The following is an 8,963-nucleotide window of genomic DNA, read 5'->3' as shown; positions in this document are numbered from 1 at the left end:
AATATCGTTAAAAGTTAGTAAATAGCAATACTGGTCATTCAGTTTATCCCATGCTCGGCTTATGCATGGCTCATAAACGAACATGTTCTTGTCCACTGCAGGGATAATGTTTGGAAGAGTATGGTAAACTGTTTTGGAGTTCCCAACAAGATTCGAAAGACCGGATAATCATCATACTTGACTGATCATTTAACTTAGTAATGCAGGACATGCATTTACAATGTGTATTTAATAGTTCTACTCTGCCGAAAATCCGAGCTAAAATAAAGTTTGTATGTCTGTATGTACACCATGTTCAAGGCAATCTTCAGGAAACTTGGGCATAGAGCTATGACCATGAAGTCATCCTCCTTCTGGCATGGATCAGAAAATTTTCGGAATTTAATTCTGGAAGTTTGATTTACCTCGTGATTTTGACCTGGGCCCGGTTGTTCAAAATCCTGTTAACGCTAATCCCAGATTAAAAATTAACACAGAAGTTTATTTCTCTACTCCCAAATGCTGTTTAACGCTGATTTTCGGCAAAACTTTACATTAGAAGAAGTTAATCTTGAAAAACAAAAATGAACAAAAGAAATTTTTACCAAAAAGTTAAAAAAAATGAACAAAAGCTTACACTAATCCTAGATTAAGTTAATCGGCTTTCGAACAACCGGGCCCTGACGTTCCGCAATTTTGAAACAACCATTAGGGGTCATTGTGGGAGGCGCGGTGGCCTCATGGTTAGTGCGCAGGACTCCGAATCGAGTGGTCCGGGTTGGGGTCCTGTGACGGTTCGCGATCCCCTGGGTCTCGCAAGATTGCGAGGAGCGAACATTATAAAACTAAGTGTAAGACAATGCACTTCACACCCCTTCGCACAAACCCGCACTAACAGTATGAATTTTAAGAAAACGCGTACGACTTTTAATAAAAGATATAAGTTAACAACAAGTATAACAGTTAGTACAGTGACTCTAATCTATTAACTAATCTTACTTAGATTTTCTTTATGCTTTATATACATTTAAATGACAACACTAATTAAAATAAACTAAATACTTTACTTTGAATATTTACAATATTAAACAGTTCAGTTCAGTTCTTCGCTTTCACTCCAAAAAGCTACTAACCAACAAACCAACAAACCGACTAACCCACAAACCAAACCTCAGCGAGCAATGCAGCTTTAAACCAACTGCTTCTCGGTCCGCTTCTGCTTTTGCTCTCCGGCGCCTTCCATCTTTCTCGGACTTTATTTTTCCTGTTCCTCTTTTGTCAACTCCGGCGCTCAGCTTTTCCGTTTTCCTTTTCATTAAAGAGCGGTACAGTAATATTCTCCTCGCTCTTTCCTCCACCGTAGACAACGGGGTTTTGTCTTGATGTACGGTTGAGGTCTGCTAAAGACTTTCAGCATTGACTGATTGAGCGTTTCTGCCCTCCACTTTCTTCTAAAATTGGCCTTCCCTCTTGTCAACAAACCTTGCACCACTTCAACAACCAACCCACGCCCACGACTTTTTACATCCATATATAGTTAAACTAATTTATTTAAATTACGACAAAACATGGTTTTTTTAGATGACTACAAAGACCCTTTGCTTGTATGGCGCCTAAATTTGAATAACAATACTTTGTACATCCTTAGCCTCGTACTTATGTTTCTAGACAAAGGATTTTTAACATGAATGTGAGGCTTAGGATGCACATTGCCATTTATGCAAGGGGTCTATTACAACACTTAAAAGAAGTTCTATAACACTAAATCAGATAATGCATAATACACTAGGGAATCGTACAAAAGATAGTTAACACTCACACTAACGAATAAGACGAGTGGCTAAAACTATCTACAAACTGGTGACAAAAAAAAAAATAATAATAATTACGTGACAGGTCCTGACTGGGAAATGTGTTGTGTTCTTGGGCAAGACACTTTACTCTCACGGTGCCTCTCTCCACCCAGGTGTTTAAATGGGTACCGGCGAAATGCTGGGGGTAACTCTACGATGGACTAGCATCCCATCCAGGGGGAGTATAAATACTCCTAGTCGCTTCATGCTACGGAAACCGGAGATACGCGCCGCCCTAATGAGCCTTCTGGCTCGTAAGCTGTGACTTTACCTGACTTTATTAGGGGTCATTGTTCCATTCTCATTCGGGTTCGGGGACCCGTGTCTCGAAAGTCCCGAGATTTTTTCGGTATCACCATTCCCTTTGAACCTTAAGAAGGTCAATCATTTGGTTTTTAGCTATCGTAAAAACATACTAAAAGACGAACTCCTTAATGGCAGTTTCACAAATGGCTTTTCGAGCTCAAAAAGTTTTCGGGACTTTTTAGAAATGGACACAGTTTCGTGTTTTTATCCGAGTGCGGAAAAGCTTGACTGACCTTTATATTTCTGTTTTTTATTCACGCAGTACTGCATGTCGGTCTCCTTCTGCAATGAACATTTTGCTCGCTAAACAAGAGTTGCCACCATCTCTCCACTGATATGTATCTTTCATTTTTATGAAATTTGGGCAGTGAAAAATACACTCACTATCTGGAACTCCTAGCTGCAAGGGAAGAGATTAAAAAATCCCAGAGAAATCCCATTATGGTGGAATGGATAAGTGAATAAGACATCAAGGGACTGCCAAATAAAAATTCAGTCCCAAGAGTAAGTAACTTCGATTGTTTCTTATGTAAATAACCCCGCCAAAGCGGATTGCATTATGGGAAGGTGCAAGTGAATTCTGGACTTCCCCATTTTAAGGAAACCATTTCTCATAAGATGACAAAAGGGCTCAAAGAGAAATTGGCCAACATAAGGTGCGATTTAGCAATTCTGAAATCGATTGGATTTGCCTTTCTTTAGCGTCCTCGTCAATTTAAAGGTAAAATAGAAACAAAAAATCATGGCAGTCCTAATACCCACAAATCAAAAGTACTTTAACTCAGCAGGAAAAAGAGAATTGTCATGGTTCACACCCTAAATGATTCGTCAGTGACAATGAACTAAAAAAGTTTAATTGTGATCGAGGAAAAGTTAGCTAGTCCCATAGCAGCGAAAGCAAAAAAAAAATGTTAAAAAACAACCCGTTCGCAGAAGAGGTTTTTATTCTTTAGCAATCAGTTACCAGTGTTGTTGCATAACACCATTCAGTTCATTAGCTGCTAGTTAGGTAGACCTGGTTTGCCCATCAATCACCGTCAGACCCACAGGCTGCAGATCTGCCGTACTTGTCAAAAGTCTGATACACTGTAGCAATGGACTGTGCACCATCGTCCATCTTGAACAGCAAACGTCTTGTACCCTTTTCGCATTGCAGCCACGGCCCACTTTGCAATGGGGTTCTTTCGAGTACCATAACGATCCATCGAGAATAGAATCTCTTCCTTCCACTGTTTGAATGGCTCGATTAGAGGTGTCTTTGAAGCAGCCGATGGTTTCAAAATCTGCAGAGATGGAAAGTCACTCAAAAGATTAATTATTTTCCTCTACGATTTTAGGAAACTGTAGCACAAGATCTACGACGGCAATATCAGCGAAAAAAGCCAAGCAAATTCGTCTGTTCATGAAAGATATTCAAGTTTTGTCATTGTTATTCAACATAAATCCACTTATGCATAGTAACCGCTATAACTATCCAAGGTAAACTTTCTCAAAATAGGACGCGTATTTATTAATTAGGAATTGTGAGAGAAGATAAAGTGATTTTTTATTATAAATTCGACAGAAATTGCTAGATCGATTCTAAAGGAAGGACTTACAAATTTCCGTTCAGCTATGAAAGACTTTTAATCCAGCTTGAGTACTGTTTTTTTGTACTATAATCTGTTACCTGCTTTCTTAAATCTTGCACGTCGCTGGTATTAAGAGTATAAAAATTCCTCACGGTCACCTATATGTTGTTTACGGCCCGTCTTTGTCGCGTGCCTTTATTTAGTATAGTAACTTTGTTGAGACAGCACATAGTACAACTTGGAAATTATAATTTTTCAGCCCTTGTCGAATCAGAACAGAATAATCTTCACGATTATATTCTTAACCTTTTTAGCCCCGAGGGAGCCCTAGAGGGATACCTTTTTCACGCTTCAGGTAGCCTGCGTAGCAAGTGTTCCTGCTGGACAGATGAGCTTCGAAACGGTTTTCCGGAAAGTGGCCGCGCGAAAGTTGGGGCAAGAGACTGAGGGAACGCTTGCAAGAACACACCCTATTTTTGAAAAACGCCCACCTTTTAATGGTTGACTTGACAAACGCTGATTGACGTCTTATTAACAAATTAGCCAATAACAGATAACCATGTTAGCACAAGTTGACTTCCGTCAAAACAAACCGATCAATCGATCAAGCGATCAATGCAGAATTTACCAGTGTGATTTTTACGCGTCTCAGCCGGGTACGGCTGGTTATGTTTCTTATGAGAATTTATTTAAACCATCGAAAACAAAAGAAACTTACGGACAAATTCTAGCTGATATTTGCAGAGCGGTTAGAAAGAAGCTGTCAAAACAAACAGCCAATTTTCAGAACGTGTAACCAACCCTCGCGCTCGTAAAACACGAAATTTAGGAACATAACTCGTACAGAGTTTGATAGGTTGTAAGGCCGTTAAATGCAAAACTCCACAAAAGCTGACCATGAAACTATTTAAGAGGTTTTAGTTTAAAACTAGTGACGATTTCAGTGCGACTTGCTGGATATCTAGGTGAAGAGTGGTCGACGAAATGAATCGTACTAAATCTCCTGGAAATTACAGGAAAACGTCCTCGCTAGTTTAATATTCCACAGTACGTTTTTGGTCAAATCGTCACGAAATCGTAGCTGAAATAGCAAGTAAAAGTGCTTTAAAAAATTGCATGACTGAACAAAGGAGTCGCTTTCTTCTCACAATAAGAGAACATTTAAAAGGAGAGCTCCGTAATTATCTTCATCTTGTCTCAATCCATGACATAGGACTCAAGCTTACATTAGGCAAGGTAAGCAGAGAACGATTTGACGAATACAGTTTATTTCCTTGATCCTGAAACATATGGATTCTGATAGTTCGGAGTCATTTTATTAATTCATCCTCGTAAATATAAAGTATCTTTTGCAAGCGAACGAAACGCTTACTTCAGTCCAGTCCAAACTTTTCGTCAAGAATAAGCCCTGCCAAAGTTTTGTTAGATAACGAATCTTTTAATTTTGGTGAATTATGGAAACGCTTAATTGTCCACAGCTGATGGGTAAATAATTCTGAATTTTTCTTAATGACTATCGTCCGAGCAGTCCAGATTGTCATTTCAGTCACAGGCTGTCATTCCCATAGAATTTACCTCAACCACTTACTTTATCACGTATGATGCTTTGAAATGGACCCGGGTTTGCAAATCGAATGTTCGGAAATCGAACTCGATCGAACTCAATTGAACCCAATCCGTCGATTGAGTTCGGCAATCGAACGAAATCGAACACTGAAATCTGTGTGAGTACGATTTCCGAACCAATCGAACTCAATCGAACAAACCGAACCTTATCGTCCTCAATCCATTAGATTGTGTTCGATTGAGTTCGGCAACCGAACACAATCGAACTCAATCAATTGGCGTATAAGCCGCACTCGCAGATAAAGGAAGACTGTCTTTGTCTACATGTAGTATTGGGAACGAGGTCGATGCCTTCAGCGTACGGATAATACGGGTAATTTTGCTTACGGTCAATTCAATGCCTGGAACGAAGAGTGCAATGAAATTTCTCAAGGGAAATTCTGCTTTGTCTGTATTTAAACGACTTTCGAGAGAATCGAAGAACTCGCATCCAGACGTCGATAACCACCTAGAAAGACGTCCACTTGATGGCACATATGCTTCGCCTATTTGAAGAGATAGAAAGTTTGAAATGTGGTGCAGTTCACCTTTATATTCTACATATTGCTCCTTATTTCTATGCATATGTTGTTTCTGCGTTTCCTTCTGTTGGCCACCAGTTTTTACGAAGGCTTCACCGCTACCACAGAGAATCGATTTGTCTTCTCTTCTTGCCTTTGGCTTTTCAGTACTGAATATTTCAACCTGATCGCAGTTGTGCTTTGGGCAAATGAAAGCATATCGATCTCTTTCCTCGTCGTTTTGAAATTTAATACTCAAACATAGTTCATGCCACCATTTGCCACAATTTGGAAACTCGCAACCTATCCAGTGAGTCATTGCAGGTTCGACAAATTCTCGCTGTAGATATTTGCAAGTTCCGACTTTATAAAGCTCGCAATTTCGTGGGTCACCTTCGTCTAGTTCTTCCTCTTCCTTCTCTGTCCCTTGTGCGTCTGCAATTATTTCTGCAATTTGTTCAACGGTTGTAGTGCGGTCTTTCTGTAGATTACCCGGCCAATAAAATATCATTATTATGGTCAAAAAGTTCTTCGAACTTTGCTATATTCTGTTCATTGGGGAAAATTGATGTTTCTGACACAAATGCAGTGGTGGCAGAGTTAAGCATCGTTAAGTCCCCTGTTCGCTGATTTTGGAACACCACATTAGCTGCCCGTAATTCTGGAATCATGCCGATATATTCCCTCCATCGTCTTTAACACCTCTTTTTCGGCAGTTTTCATACCTTCGACAATTTCTTGCTGTAGATTAGTGGGCCAAGTAACTTCATGTTCCTCGACAACCTTTTTAATCAGTCCTTTGTGTATTATTTCCATAAGTCTAATTACTCTTCTAGTAATGTCCATCATTTCAAGGAAGCTAAAGGCGCAAGACAGGTAGTTACAAACCGGGTCAGTACTCCAAGGAGAGTGGGACACCCCAAGAGGTTGGAGGAGGAGCAGAAAAGTAACCCAGAACTCTAGCTGTAGATATTTTAGCCGATCGGTTTTTTGTTTCTTTTTCTCGTTAAAAATGTATACATTACGACATTTCCTGTGTGTTGAAGGTAGGGGAATTCGTGGAATTTAATTACGTGACGTAAGTGTGAAAAGTTTGGTTATTCTTCCGGTTATGTTCCTGGGGTCGGTTGCTTTCCCACAATACTTTTAAACCAACAACAGTGGATAAAAGTATAGCAATATTAAAAGGCTTTATTACAATTGTGATTAGTCTAATTTGAATAACAACAATGCAAACTACAGCTGCAGTTTAGTCCAGTAAATCATCTTCTCTTGGCGTGGGTATCCGTGGCGCTCGCGTATGCATGTTTCCCCGAGCTTGTTGCCACCTTAGCGAAACGTTTTCCATCTTAGCTAAAATTCCCACATTTATGCCAGTCTGCCCCACGTGTTCTTTTACATTTGCTGCTTCGGTTCGGGGAGTTGTAAACTTAAGGATAACTGGCATGGGACATTGATCCCATCTCCTTTCCTCCAGCGGCCTTTAGGATCATCGAATGGTGCTCCATAGACTCTACTAAAGGCGAAAATTATGTATTAGTTTTGCATTCTCTGCTTTCCCCAAGGGTAGCACAAGGTTTCTTGCGGTAAATTTCTTGAAGTGGTGAATTCTACTTACAACTTCTTCAAATACCAAGTAATCGAAGCATTAACAGGCCACAGGGTCGCAACCAATTACGTTGAAGGTAACCCAATTGTCCGCGCTCATTTTCAACACGAAAAGCACGGCCGTTCTCTCCTATTTTCTTTGATACTTTAAATTCTTCTCCCTCCTTCACATCAAATCGGCACTCTTGATAGCCTTTAACAACGCATTTAACGTGTACAACCCACATAGCATCTGAAGCCATTTCTCCGAGATGTTTGCGGTTACAAAATACACACGTTTATACTGAAACAATTCGAGCCTTCAAAAACCTGTGATTGATTTCAGCAGCTCGAACACCAGTTTTTTTTTTTTTTTTTTTTAAATCAAGAGTTCGGAAATCGAACGTTCGATTGGGTTCGATTGCCCATATTTTTTTTTGTATGAGTACGATTTGGTTCGATTGCTGAACTCAATCGAACTCAATCCACGGATTGGGTTCGATTGTGTTCCATTGAGTTCGATTGGGTTCGATTTGCTACACCGGGAAGTGGAAAAATCACGACGATACTCGAGAAGTCTGTTCGGCGTTTTTTTTTTAATTTCGAACTCCGCACATCATGACAAACATCTGAAGAATTAAGATTTTTCTGAATTCTGTTGGCAAAACGGCCATTACATCTATAGAGTTAAAGAGATGGCGAATTGACAGTTCTTGTTCCCTTTTCAATGTAAAACTGAGAACCGATTCGGTCACCCGGGGGGGGGGGGGGGACTCCCATATGAAACAGACGGGGATGCTCGTCGGAAATTTTGAATTTAACCCCTAAAGGAGACCAATCTAGGCGTGGCTTAAGCAAATTTTGACCCCTAAAAGAGACCGTTTAAAAACACAAAAATACGACACGCAATGAGTTTTAATGATAAAAAGGCATAATCATCGAATGCTTTTATCTAAAAAGAAAATTTAAAAGGAAATTTGACTTCTGTTTCTCTTCGCGTAATTCTGTGTTACTTCGCAGAACCCTAAACGAGACCTTGGTGGCATAAAATATTGGCGTTTTGCCCGGAACACCCTAAGCGAGACCAAAATCCAAAATTTACACCCCTAAGCGAGACGACGAGCATCCCCGTCTGTTTCATATGGGAGTCCCCCCCCCGGGTTCGGTCAACTTCAGCACATGATTCAAAACCTTACACATCTTCCGCCATTGTCTTGGTCACGCTAGAACTAACAAGAAACATTTTGGTCGAAAATTTGTCACCTGTCAATCATTGCGACTGTGCCGCACCAATCAGAAGCCCCCGTTCGAGGGCGAAAGGGTTTTTCAAATATAGGGGTCTTCTTGCAAGCGTTCGCTCAGTCTCTTGCCCCAACTTTCGCGCGAACAGTTTCCAGAAATCGTTTCGGAGCTCTTCTGACGAACAGGAACGCTTGTTACGCAGGCTACGTTTTAGGTCTATGAAAGGGCAGGGATTTCACGAGTCGAAGGATATGAAATGGTAGGGAAATCTGTCATTTAGGTATTTAAAAGGGCCTTTC

The 8,963-nt window shown here is 40.3% G+C and overlaps 1 protein-coding gene across 1 annotated transcript in view; it reads left to right on the top strand.

Annotated features, from left to right (window-relative positions):
• The window catches only part of LOC138018362 (histamine H2 receptor-like), a 7,435-nt gene extending 7,144 nt beyond the window's left edge, over positions 1-291 (top strand). Inside the window, exon 3 of the mRNA XM_068864969.1 lies at positions 1-291. This exon is cut by the window's left edge and continues 1,545 nt beyond it. The gene's annotated coding sequence lies outside the window, so the exon portion shown is untranslated.
• Positions 292-8,963: the final 8,672 nt, after the last annotated feature.

Source organism: Montipora capricornis, chromosome 10 (genome assembly GCF_036669925.1).
Source record: "Montipora capricornis isolate CH-2021 chromosome 10, ASM3666992v2, whole genome shotgun sequence".
In the NCBI taxonomy this organism is placed as follows: domain Eukaryota; kingdom Metazoa; phylum Cnidaria; class Anthozoa; order Scleractinia; family Acroporidae; genus Montipora; species Montipora capricornis.
The sequence above is the reverse complement of the archived record's forward strand: the minus strand, read 5'-3'. Positions and strand labels throughout refer to the sequence as shown.